The sequence below is a fragment of the Mixophyes fleayi genome, chromosome 4 (genome assembly GCF_038048845.1).
Source record: "Mixophyes fleayi isolate aMixFle1 chromosome 4, aMixFle1.hap1, whole genome shotgun sequence".
In the NCBI taxonomy this organism is placed as follows: Eukaryota; Metazoa; Chordata; class Amphibia; order Anura; family Limnodynastidae; genus Mixophyes; species Mixophyes fleayi.
The window spans coordinates 139055989-139069675 of NC_134405.1; the positions used below are offsets into that span (position 1 = coordinate 139055989).

Here is a 13687-nt window from a genome sequence, read left to right on the forward strand (position 1 = left end):
CCATTAGAAACCTAACAGGAAAAACGGTAATTAGCACTTATCCTCACCTAATACGAAGATAAATCTATTAAAAAAATAATAAAAACTACACTAAACAGCAAGTACTGCCAAGCAGTACTAAAAACAGCCAAACTCCATGGACACTTCAACAAAACTTAGGTCTATGGCGTTGCATGCAGAGGGGAGGAGTCAGCAGCAAGTTTAGTTATTAACTATTAAAGTGCCAACTCCATGCGTCCTCAGACAACGCCCATGGTAGCAGTGACCAATAGAGTGGATGGAGAAATATTTTTATATTTTGTAGAAAATTGTCAAGGGTTCTGTCTTGTCATTCTTGCCTAGAAAAGTTCTTTTTACTCAGAAAATTAAATCAGAAGTTGCTCATTGCATGCTTCTGAGCACTCTGATCCCGTATTTTACATGCAGTCATGAAGAAAGCTGGACGTTCTCATAAAGTGTGCAGATGTCTCACGAAAAAGTGGACAATAAGAGATACCATAACTTCTGGATAAAAGAACAATATTAGAAGCAGATTCGATATGGCTCAGATTTATGGCATGATTAGACTCCAAAATTATGAGTGTAATCCTTTCTTCTTCTTTTTTATTTGAATGTTCTTGTAATAACACGATTAAGATTTTATATTTCAAATAAAAACATTTAGCCTAATGGAAAGCTGAGAGAGTTGACTCCACATGAAATAAAACCCCTAGAGTAAATTAACACACTTCTATGCACTTTTTTTCCCTTTCATGTCCCATATAAAATTGGCAGCCTAGAATGAAAGTTAAATCATGAGAAAAAGAGTATCATAATAACAGAGACAAGCGACTACATCACAAATGTTTTGTGGATGAAACGTTGTATTTATTTCTCACTTCAAAAAGGAGAGCATTCACTTTTAATTCACTTATCAGCAATATATTACTATGGGTCTAATTCATTAAGGAGCGTAAATGCAATACATGCTGTATTATGTGTAAACTACGCATGCCCAGAACAAGAGGAATTCGATGGCAAAGAACCCTTACTACAATCTACGATTTCATGGGTGGAATTTGGTGGGGAATGAGCGAGTGCACGTAGACAATGTAGAATACGGGCGTGCAAAGCTCAAGTGCACGCAGATGTGTCCAATTAAAGCTTTGGGCATCACTAAGGTATGTGATTTTCACTCATATCACTTACACCAGAGCTATAGCTGGTGCAAGTGCCATTTACTAGTGATGGCAGATGTGTATGCAATCTGAAGCAACTGTAAAAATGCATTTTATGTACAGTAAACATTAATAACATCTTAATGTTTGTTTTCTTTAATGTTTTGTCATTAAAGACTTTTCTCTTTCATCCAGTCTGGGGGACACTGCTTACCATGGGTTGGAGGGGAGCTTGGGGAGTTGGCACCTAACTAGTTAACTTTAGTACTGCCGACAGACCCCTCCCCTCTACAATCCCCCTGCCCCCTCTTGTTCAGTTTTTTTTTAGGTGCCCGTGAATTGGGCAGCGTTTTAATGTACTGCGAGTAATTTTTACTTTTATTTCATTTATTTTCTTTGAAAAGTTTTTATTTTTTTTATTTTAACAGGTGGCAGCGCTGGTGTGTGTTCTGCTATAGAGAACACACACAGCAGAACAGGGGCAGGCACTCCCCTGAAGAGATGAGAGCCAGCGGCTCTCACTGACAGGAATAGAAAGAAAGGGTGCCTGAATTTGGAGTGACAAGCGGTCTCACCGGACCGCTGTCAATCCTGGAGCCTCCCCGATAACCGGCTCTGCCACTGCAGGCATAGAGCACCGGTTATCGGATATCTATTATAGCGGCGGCCATCTTGGATCCGGATCAAGAAGGGGAAACAGCGCTATTAAGGAGAGGAGGAAGGGGGCTATACCAGGATCCCCCCTCATGCATAGGAGGGGGCATCAGGTATCTTCCACTGCGAAGACCTCCCCTGGAGGTCTCCATTACTCTGCCACATTAACCCCGTTTTTTTTCCCGATGTGGAGCTGCAGGGACAGCATTACTGTAGAGGGGGGGGAGCTAAGACATAGAGCTCACTCCCCTCCTTCCAGAGAGAGATGGTCTGTCCCAGTCTTCTGGCGCCAAGGAGAAGCCCGGGAAGAGAGATCAGAGCTGTGGGAGCAGACACCAGGATACTGCTACTGGACTTCTCTCCAGTTTGGCCTATGAGCTAAGTATTGATTTATTTAAACACATATTCTGTACTGCTGTGTACAAGTGGGCTAGTAGGGGTTATGTTATAGTTCTCCTACTTGCTTATGTATTTTAGTGTGTTTAAAAATTTTACAAGTACAACTTTTATATCTAGATTAGTTGATTACTTGTAGTTACTCCTCTCTCTCTACTCAGCTAAATTTTACAATTTTAGTCTGTGTTTGGTGTGCCTTCCTTTATTAAGAAATGTCAGATAAGGGAAAGGGCCCTATTGCTAAATATTTTACATGTTCTAAATGTCATGTTAAATTACCTAATGGCAAGAAGGACCCGTTGGCGCTATGCTCTGCCTGCGAAGCAGAGGTCCCGTCTGCGCAAACCCAGCAAACGTCAGCCCCACCGACTGAGGAACCGGCCTGGGTTGCCTCCCTATCGCAGTCGGTTTCCTCTTTAGCTCAGATGGTTTGCCAATCCAATCAGTTGTGGTCTAGTGTTGTAACCTCGGTGGCTAATAATCCTAGTACACAGCTGGGCCTCGCTACTGCCACAGGTTCTATTGGAGCCTCTATGCCAGGGCCTTCCTCCTTACAGACGGACAAGGCCTCTGTTTCCACAGAACCGCCATGGTCCACAGCATTTAAAAGGGGTTTGGATAAGCTGAACCAGTTACTTGAATCTCCTAACATCTCGCCTTCTAAAAGAAAGCGTCCTAGGTCTGATAATCCCCTTATGGTCTTTTCAGACTCTGAGGAGGTTTCAGAGGAAGAAGGGGAAATTAATTCTGATCCCGACCAGGTTCAACCTTTGAGTCAGGAAGAAAGTTCTAAAAGCCAATTTATTAATGATTTGGTTTTAGCAGTAAGACAAGCTTTGGACCTCCCAGAACCGGAGGATCCTATTCCTAGAGACAGAAGTCTCTTTAAGAAGGCCAAAAGAAAGGCTAGCCGTTTTCCATCTTCTGTAGAGCTTAAGGATATTGCTGAAGGAGCCTGGAAACAGCCTGATAAAAGGTTCTCTGTACCTAAAAGATTCTCCTCCCTGTATCCGTTACAGGAGGAAGATGTGGCCCGCTGGGAGACTATTCCAAAGGTCGATATCCCTATTGCCTGATTGGCCAAACACATCTTGCTCCCAACCCTGGGTTCAGCATCTCTGCAGGATGTCAATGATCGTAGGGTAGTCTCAGCTGAAATCTATATTTGCAGCTGCGGGTTCTTCCTTTAGACCCACCTTTGCTTCAGCTTGGGTGGCTAGAGCCATGGAAACATGGGCAGACCAGTTAGCAGAGGCCTTACAGGACTCTGATTTACTTCCCCTGGCTTTGCATTTAAAGGAGGCATCGGGGTACCTTTATGAGGCAGCCCAGAACACTGCAGCCGTTTCATCTTCTATTCAGGCTGCATCTATTTCTGCAAGAAGGACGTTATGGATGAAATCCTGGGAAGGAGATGCATTCCTTTTTCTGCAGCAGGTTTGTTCGGCCCGGAATTGAAAACCCTGATCACTCAGGCAACGGGGGGGGGGGGGGCAAAAGCACTTCCTTGCCTGTATTCCATAGTAGGAGCCATAACCCTCGGGTCAGCTCCTTTCGCCAGCCCTTTCGGGGGACTTCCTTACCTAGGGGCCAGTCCTTTCGAGGCAGGCATCCCAATTCTCAAGGCTCCTCTGCCAGGGGGAGATCCTCGTTTGCAGGTAGGCGTCATACCTCCAAGACCCAGGAGAAGCCTGCATCCTGACGAACACCCTGTTCCTTTGAAGGGGGCGCCAGTGGGGGGACGTCTGTCTTTGTTTCAAGAACAATGGACAGCGTCCTCTCAAGATCCTTGGATTCGGGGCATTATATCAGAGGGGTACAGGATAGACCTTCTGGGCACGGCTCCACATCGTTTCTTCTTAACTCCGTTACCCAGAGATCCATCAAGACGCCAGGCAATACAGGATTGTGTCACCTCTCTTCTTTCTCAAAAAGTTATCAGCAAGGTCCCAAACTACCAGAAAGGACAGGGCTTCTATTCAAACCGGTTTCTGGTCAAGAAGCCGGACGGCTCCTTTCGGCCCATCTTAAACTTAAAGGGCCTCAATGTGCACTTAAGGGTGGACAAGTTTCGGATGGAATCCCTGAGGTCAGTGATAAACGGCCTAGAGAAGAATCCGTTTTTGGCGTCCATAGATATAAAGGACGCTTACCTCCACGTTCCCATTTGGATCCACCACCAATCTCTCCTGAGATTCACAGTGGGATCCTCCCACTATCAGTTCCGGGCCCTCCCATTCGGCCTCTCCACAGCGCCGAGGGTTTTTACGAAGATCATGTCAGTTATGGCAGCATGTCTTCACCTACAGGGAGTTCAGGTAGTTCCTTATTTGGACGACCTGCTCATCAAATCTTCCTCGGAGATTGGCTTAAGGCATCACTTATCCCTCTCCTTGGCAGTTCTCGAGGGCCATGGATGGCTAATAAACCTAAGGAAATCTCAGATGATCCCGTGTCAACGCATGGTTTTCCTAGGGCTCATTATGGACACCAGTCAGCAAAAGGTGTTCCTGCCCGTCGAGAAGATCAGTTCTATTCAGAGTGTAACAACTCAGGTCTTGACTTCTCCCAGCCCCTCAATGCACTTGTGCATGCGGCTGCTGGGAAAGATGGTGGCCTCCTTCGAGATCCTTCCATTCGGTCGAGCTCATTCCCGCTGTTTTCAGTGGAATCTGCTAAAAAAATGGTCGGGATCCCACTTACGCTTGGATCTCCAGAAAATATCTCTATCCCCAAGGACGATAGAATCACTCCAGTGGTGGCTAGTCCTGGATCACTTGAGGGTGGGCAGGTCCTTCGCTCCATGCTCATGGATCATAGCCACAACAGACACCAGCCTAAAAGGTTGGGGGGCGGTAATCCTGCACCTCCGACTCCAGGGACTTTGGTCGGTTCAGGAAGCAGCCCAATCTACTAATGTGCTGGAATTGAAGGCTATTGTTTTAGCCATCCGGGGGGCCCAGTCCCTTCTCCAGAACCAACCGGTCAGAGTCCAGTCCGACAATGCTACAGCCGTGGCATATATCAACAGACAGGGAGGAACCAAGAGTGTAGCTGCAATGAAGATTGCCGCTCAAATTTTGGTTTGGGCAGAATAATATGTCCCTGCAATCTCCCCAGTTTTCATTCCAGGAATAAGAAATTGGGAGGCCGACTACTTAAGTCGAAACCAGATGATGCCGGGGGAGTGGTCACTCCATCCGGAAGTTTTCCAGTTCAGAGGTGGGGTCTTCCGGACATAGATCTCATGGCCTCCAGATACAACAGAAAGGTTCACAGGTTCGGCGCAAGGGCAAGAGACCCCTTAGCAGTGGCAGTGAACGTCATGACGATGTCATGGGAATTCAGGTTGGGATACCTATTTCCTCCGATTCCCATGCTTCCTCGCGTACTCAGACGAGTAAGACAGGGGGGTCTGCCAGTAATTCTGATAGCTCCCTCATGGCCGCGCCGAGTCTGGTACGCGGAAATAATCTCTATGGCGGAAGGACAGGGAATTCCTCTTCCATCTCGAGACGACCTGCTCCTGCAGGGTCCCTTCCGTCACCAGAATTTACCTCAGCTCACTTTAACGGCATGGCTGTTGAAGCCAGCCTCTGGAGGGCTAGAGGTTTTTCTCCCAGAGTAGTAGACACTTTAATGCGAGCCAGAAAGCCAGTTTCAGCTCGCATATATCATCGGATTTGGAGAGCTTACATCCGATGGTGCGAAAACAGGACATGTCCCTTGTCTTCCTTTCGTCTCCCTCGCTTGTTGGCTATCCTTCAGAATGGCCTGGAGGCAGGGCTTCGATTAGGTTCCCTTAAAGTTCAGGTATCGGCTCTTTCAGTGTTTTTTCATCTGAAACTAGCGGATTTACCAGATATCAGGAATTTCCTCCAGGGAGTCCTGCATATTTAACCTCCTTATATTCCGCCTACAGCAAAATGGGATCTTAACCTGGTGCTGGATATGCTTAAAGGACCTCCATTTGAGCCATTAATTGGCGCAGATTTAAAGTGGTTGACCTGGAAGGTCCTCTTTCTTTTGGCTATTGCATCTGCGCGTAGGGTATCGGAATTAGGAGCACTGTCTTGCCGGGAACCATATTTGGTTTTCCACGACGACAGAGCGGTGTTGAGAACCCTTCCTTCCTTCGTTCCTAAGGTAGTTTCGGCCTTTCACCTGAACCATGAAATTGTAGTTCCGGTCTTTTCATCTACTTCCCATTCGGATCAGCAATCTATGGAAAAGTTAGATGTGGTTAGGGCTCTACGCATTTATGTCAAAAGAACCTCTCTGATTAGACGTACCAATTCTCTATATTTGTTCTTTATGATGCCAATAAGGGGCTGGCCAGCCTCTAAACAGTCCATTGCAAGATGGATTACGGCAACCATTAAACAGGCTTACATAAAGGCTAACCGTCCTGTGCCGGAGAGACTAACCGCCCATTAGACCAGATTGGTAGGGGCGTCGTGGGCAGCAAGAAATGGGGCTTCTGCAGACCAGCTTTGCAGGGCAGCCACCTGGTCTTCTGTCCATACATTTACAAAATTTTACCAGTTTAATGTATTTGCATCCACTGATGCAAATTTCGCTCGTAGTGCTTTATGAGCGGGATTTTCAGAGTAGTCCCACCCTTAGGAGGCTGCTTTAGAACGTCCCCATGGTAAGCAGTGTCCCCCAGACTGGATGAAAGAGAAAAGAGGATTTATGTACTCACGTTAAATCCGTGTCTGATTCCGTCTGGGGGACACTGCGATCCCTCCCTTCTGCTTTTCTTCTGTGTGCTCTTGTTTGACTGGCCTTTACTCCTTGGGCTTTTAATTAACTGAACAAGAGGGGGCAGGGGGATTGTAGAGGGGAGGGGTCTGTCGGCAGTACTAAAGTTAACTAGTTAGGTGCCAACTCCCCAAGCTCCCCTCCACAACCCATGGTAAGCAGTGTCCCCCAGACGGAATCAGAGAAACGGATTTAACGTGAGTACATAAATCCTCTTTTTTTTGTTTTTTAACAAAAAAACTTTGTTATTGGGTTTCAGGAGGTATGGAACAGAGAATATAAGATTGCATATAAAAATACAAATATTAAAGAGAATTAGATAATAAAATAGGGAAAATACATATTTCCAATATTAATATACAGAAAGACAAATAGGGGAAGGGAAAGTAGGAAAGGAGAAGGCGAGAATTATCAGCAACATTAAAAGGCAAATCAGTTATTCATTGAAATTAAAACACAAATGGGTAGTATAGAGGCAAGACAGGGCTTGGGAATGGTAGGGGGTGAAGAATTGCTGAGGAGGGTTATAGAGGAGCTCGCTGGAATCCTATTGGTGTCATACAGTGAATAAAGAAGGTTTGGCTGCATAAAAGCTCATCCATTGGGTCCATGTGTTTTGCAAGTTCGACGACGTATTATGTAGAGTGGCTGTGATCATTTCCATTCGGCATGTTGACCAAATGCCATGTATGGTGGTGGTCAGTAAAAGTGGGAAGATGTTCTTCCAGCAATTAGGAAATTAGCCACGTTCAAAATATGTCTAATCAGTTTTTGAACAGAGCGCAGGGTTTCTAGGATGGACCTGGGTAGAAGGGAATATAGCGAAGATTCAGGCAATTGATCATCAGTCACCGATTTAATGAGAATATGTACTTTCTTACAGTAAGGTTGCATTTTCAGACAAGACCATCTGGGCAACACGGTGTCCCAATGGCCTCAAGCTCATCTGCACAGATGAGAGAAGTCCGGAAATATTGAACATAGATGCGATGGGACTGAATACCATCTGTAGAAAAGCTTTAAAAAACAAAAAGGTTTCTTTAATTCTTAGATATCGAGGATTTGGCCAAATTATTTTTATTTTTGGGTTTACTCTTTAAGGTACCACATGCGCGTTCCTCTCTCAAGCCAACCCATTTGGGTGCTTGGTAGGTTGATTTTAGAGCAATAACAATTGAAACAGTGTTGATATTAAAGGGGCGCCACGACACAGACTCTAGTGGGGAGTAATGATCGGATGGTGAAGGGGTTTAAAGTAATTGAATAAAAAAAATTGCTTGAGTTGGATGTACTGATAAAAAACATTTTAAATGTGGGGACAGATTTATAGTTGGGATAGGGCATGTCCTACATTAACTTTAAATTTCTGTGTAAAAAAGAAGATTTTGGTACTTACGGCAAATCATTTTCAAAATCAATCTGGGGGACACTGCTACCATGGGGTTGTAGGAGGGGCACTCGGAGTTGGCACTTAAATAGTTAACCAACTGCTGCCGACTCCTCCCCTCTGCAACCCCTGCTACCCTCAGTAAAATACAAAAGCCCCAAGGAAGGAACCGAACAACAACATCCAGCAGAAGAGCAAAAGGGAGGGAACGCAGTGTCCCCCAGATGGGTTCAGAGAAAGACATTTGACGTAAGTACCAAAATCTTCTTTTCTCATCATCCAATCTGGGGGACACTGCTACCATGGGGGGGGGGACCTTCTAAAGTAGCCCCTAAGGGGGGGGGGGTTGCTCTGGAGGCCCTGCACGCAAAACACTGCGGCCAAAGAAAGCATCCGAAGCAGTGAAAACATTAAATTGATAAAATTTGGTAAAGGTGTGAACAGAGGACCAGGTAGCAGCCCTGCACAGCTCATCCGCCGAGGCACCGTGACAAGCAGCCCAGGACGCTCCCACAGAATGTGTGGAGTGAGCAGTGTCCTGCTAGAACTCACATAAGTCTGCAGAATCGTAGATGTAATCCAAAGGGCAATGGATTGCTTGGATGCTGGCCAACCCTCTTATGAGAGTCATACAAAACAAAGAGTTCGTCTTGCGATAAGCAGAGGTCCTATCCCCACAAGAGCGTAAAGCCCGCACCACATCAAACAAGGAACCCTCAAGAAAAGCAGGAACCACTATATCCTGATTCACGTGGAAACCAGACAACCTTCGGCAGAAAAGAAGGTACCGTCCTCAAGACCGCCCTGACTTCATGAAAAATCAGGTAGGGAGCCCTACATGATAAGACCCCGAGTTCTGACACCATGCGAGTAAACGCGATAGCTAACAGGAATACTACCTTTAAAGTCACAAATCTGAGTTCAAGCAAATGTAGGGGTTCGAAAGGCGATTTCTGGAGAACACCCAGGACCAAACTGAGATCTCAGGGCGCTATTGGTGGAATGTAAGGAGGCTGAATGCGCAACACCCCCTGGAAGAAGGTCTGAACTTCTGGAAGAATAGCCAGACTGCGCTGGAAAAACACAGATAACGCAGATACCTGGACCCTGATCAAAACAAGAAGGAGCCCAACATCCAGACCGTCCTGGAAAAACTATAATAAACGAGACAAACTGAAAGACAACGACTGGCAAGAATGAGCCTCACACCATTTAATATAAAACAGCCACGTCCTATGATAAATGCGTGTCGAAAACGGTTTCCTGGCCTTCATTAAGGTCGGCGCGACACCGGACGAGAACCCCTTGTTCCGCCAAATGCCAGCCTCAACAGCCATGCCATTAAAGCTAACCGAAGAAAAGGAGGATGATGAAAGGGTCCCCGTTGCAGTAAATCAGGCCTGAGAGGTAGAGGCCAAGCCGGACCGTCTGCGAGCAGAACAATGTTGGCGTATCAAACCCTCCTGGGCCAGTTTGGCGCCACCAGAATCACAGGATGGCCTCCCAGAGCCACCCGTCAAAGAACTCGAAGTATCATGGGAATAGGGAGAAACAAGTAACCCAGTCCAAATTCCCAATGCATGGTCATTACACCCACTGCAGTCGCCAAGCGATCCCTGGACCTTGGAACACGGCAATTGTGACGAGAAGCCATCAAGTCTATGTCAGGGAGGTCCCATCTGTTGACTAGATGCTGAAAGACCCGAGGATGCAAGGATCATTCTCTTGGGAGGATCGCATGGCTGCTCAAATAATCCAACTCCCAATTGTCCACCCCCGGTATAAACACCACTGACAAAGCTAGAACAAACCTTTCAGCCCAAGACTAAGATTTCGTTTGCCACTGCCATGACTCCTGCACTTCATGTTCCGCCCTGGCGGTTTACGTAGGCCACCACCGAGGCATTATCCGACTGGATTCGAGTCGGCATTGCTCTGAACAGAGACTCCGCCCCCTGAAGAGACAGGAGGATCGGCTTCAATTCGAGTACATTTATCGGCAGGGAGGCCTCCCTGTTTGACCAAAGACCCTGAAGACGAACATGGAGGACTGCCCCCCACCCCTTCAAGCTGACATCCGTGGTCACCAAGGTCCATGACCATGGAACGAATGACCTGCTCATCTCTAAGTTTTACGGGTCCGCTCAGCACCGAAGGGAGAGATGGGGTGCCCTGGGACTCGAGATGGAAGGGAGACCCCGACCATTGGCACAAGAGGTCCCACTGGAAGACCCGCAAATGAAAACGGCCGTAAGGGAGGGTCTCGAATGAGAAGACCATCTGGCCCAGGAGCTTCATGCCCATCAACAGGGAAGGCAAAGGGAACTGGAAAAACCTCTGCACTGATGCCCTGATTGCAGAAGCCTTGTTTTCCGGAAGAAAAACCTTCTGTTGACTGGTGTCCATGAAAAGACCCAAGAACACCATCCTCTGAGCTGGAACCAACTGGGACTTCGGATAATTTACTATCCACCCGGGTTGTTCCAGAATCCGAATGGTCAGAAGATGTTGATCCAGGACGTTCTTCGCAGGAGCCTTGAAAAGGAGATCATCCAAATAAGGGATAATGTTCACACCCATGGCTCGCAGGCGAGAAGCCATGGCAGACATCTTTGTGAACACACGGGGCGCTGTTGACAATCCGAAAGGAAGCGCCCCGAATTGAAAATGGTCCCTCTCAATCATGAGCCGAAGGAGAGACTGATGCCCTTCCCAAATGGGAACGTGGAGATTGGCGTCGATAGACATCAAAGATGCCTAAAATTCCCAGGGTTCAGTTCTATTGATGACGGAGCAAACAGATTCCATCTGGAACTTGTCCGCTCGCAAGGGCTGATTAAGCCCCTTGAGATTTAGATAAGACCCATCCAGTTTTGGAACGAAGAACAGATTTGAATAAAACCCCGACCCTTCTGGGAATCCGGCACTCGACAAACGACTCCTGCTGAAACAAGAGAATAGACGGCCCGAGACAACGCCCGTCGTTTCAGAGGATCCCGAGGAAGAGAAGTTGAGAAGAACCTTCTGGGAGCTGGACACGAAAGGTCTATCAAGTATTTACCGGATATGATCCCCAAAATCCAGCTGTTCCGTGAAGACAGCGTCCACTGATCTCTGAAAAGTTGCAGACGGCCCCCTACACCCGCAGCCGAGAGTGCTTTTTGGGAAAAGAGCCCCTTTGCCCTTGGACTGAAAAAGGCCCACCTCTTGCTGATCACTGACCTCTTCCAGAGGTGTGGCCCCAAAAGGACTGCCAAAAAGAGCTGAACCTAGGAATATTCACTGGCAGAAACCAGTGAATTGGGAAATCAGTGTCCAGTTCTGGACCGAATAAATCCAACCCAGAGTTAGGTAAGGCCTTCAGCAACTTCTTGGACTCAGCATCCACATCCCAAAAGCGAAGCCAAAGGGCCCGTCTAGCTGCCACCGCCGTGACAGAAATAGAAGAAGCCACTGAAGCTTCATAAAGATGGCCCGAGGCTTCCTTCAAATGGAGAGCTAAGGAAGAAGATCCGAATCTTGCAAATCTGCCGCCAATTGGTCAGCCCAGGATTCCGGGCTCTGGCTACCCATGCAGATGAGAACATGGGCCGGAATGATGAGCCCACGGCTGAAAACGTGCTCTTAAGGAAAACCTCACCTTACTCTTCCTATCTGTATGGTCCTGTAAAACCGCCGAGCTGGGCACCTTCAACGTGGTATGCCGGGCTAACCTAGCCACTAAGGAATCAACCTTTGGAATCTGCTCCTGGCGCAAAGTATCCTGGTCCTGCAGTGGATAAAGCTGAAGGAACTTGAGAGGAAAAGAGAATTTTCGGTCCAGAGCCTACCATGCTGACTCCGCAATCTTAGACAGCTCTGAAGAGTAAGGAAAACACAGTCTTCGATTTTTTTTTCGTTTAAAAAGACCCTGACCTGAAGAGCTCTGCTCCTCTGATTCCACCAAGTCCAAAGCCTGATGTACAGCTAACACCAGGTCCTGCACCTATTGGCTTCTGGCATTGTCCTCCCAGTCACCCCACTGGGTGGAGTCAGAATCCTTTATTAGCTCCCCCTCTTCCTCAGAGGAGCCCTCTGAACCAGAGGCCAAAAACGGAGCATGGGATAACCTCGCCCGCTTGGCACTGGGAGGAAGCAGCCAAGGAGAAGTGATTTAAATAGTCTAATCTTCTCCCTAAGGAAGAAGACCAAGCCGGCACTCCCTGGGCAGCCTGAGAAGGAGGGGACAAAACCTGAGAAGACACCCACATATTAACCCCAGAAGCTGCGTTAGAAACCCCTTCTGTTAAAATATGCGGAATAGTACCCGCGGCTGAGAGTACTAGGGCTGTCTGTGCCTCCGCCTGCCAGGTAATGAGCTGTGCGAGCAAAGAGACCTATTGGGCCAGTGAAGGCGCTCACGCCAGCTCCCCTGCCGTCAGCAAGGACGCCCTCTGTACCCGCTCATCCCGGGTTCCAGCAACACACTGTACACAGAGTGCATCCCGCTCCATCTGTCCCACCGGAGGTTTAGTAGAACATTTTCAACAGGCATATATGGGAATATATAATGGGAAACCAGAACCACCTCTTCTCCCATGGTCTAAATCAGCAAGCAAAAGCATATCCATATTGAACAGCTCCGGTAGAAGGAAGTTCTGAAGGGAATTCAGATCCAACACATCTAATAGGAGAAACAATGGTTTAGTCTATTATAATAGGACTATGTTGAGCTCCAAGAGCTGGGTGGCAAGTAAAAACATCTGGGTGGAGCATCCGAGAAATAGGTTCAGTAGAGAACACCGCAAGACTACCTATAGTCTTTTCACAGCAGGTCATGCTGCTTCTGAATTCAAAATCCTTAACGTGCAATCCTGACCTCTTTACATGCCCATCGGAGCTCCTCACATAATCCATACATGCTAATCAAACCTCCCACATGCCAACAGACTTGCACACATCCCATAAGATTTCCCCAAATGCCATCACATCTCTTTACATGCCCATCACTTGCCCGCGCAGAGGAAAGAGGAAGAGCACACTATACTCTTCTTCTCCTATTAGATTGTCTGTTACACTGTGGCCTGCCTGCATTATTCAGAGGAGGTCACAAGACACAGCTGCTCTCAGTTAGTGGTGCAGCATAATGTTTTTTAATCTTCCCTTGCTGGCGCCTGGACAACTATACTTTAATGATGCTCCCAGCCAGGAGCCACATTTCAAAGCTCAAAGAGTCACAGGTTGGCCACTGCTGCACTAGTTAGTGAGACTAGTGATCTCCAGAAGCTCAGATGGTATAACACATAACATGTTCAAACAGGACTCTTTTTACACAGTTTATGGCACACAT

At 47.2% G+C, this 13687-nt stretch overlaps 1 protein-coding gene across 3 annotated transcripts in view; it reads right to left on the reverse strand.

The window, feature by feature from the left end:
- Positions 1-13687, reverse strand: part of NCAPH2 (non-SMC condensin II complex subunit H2) — a 65815-nt gene that overhangs the window by 33811 nt on the left and 18317 nt on the right. The gene's annotated exons all lie outside the window — the stretch shown is intronic.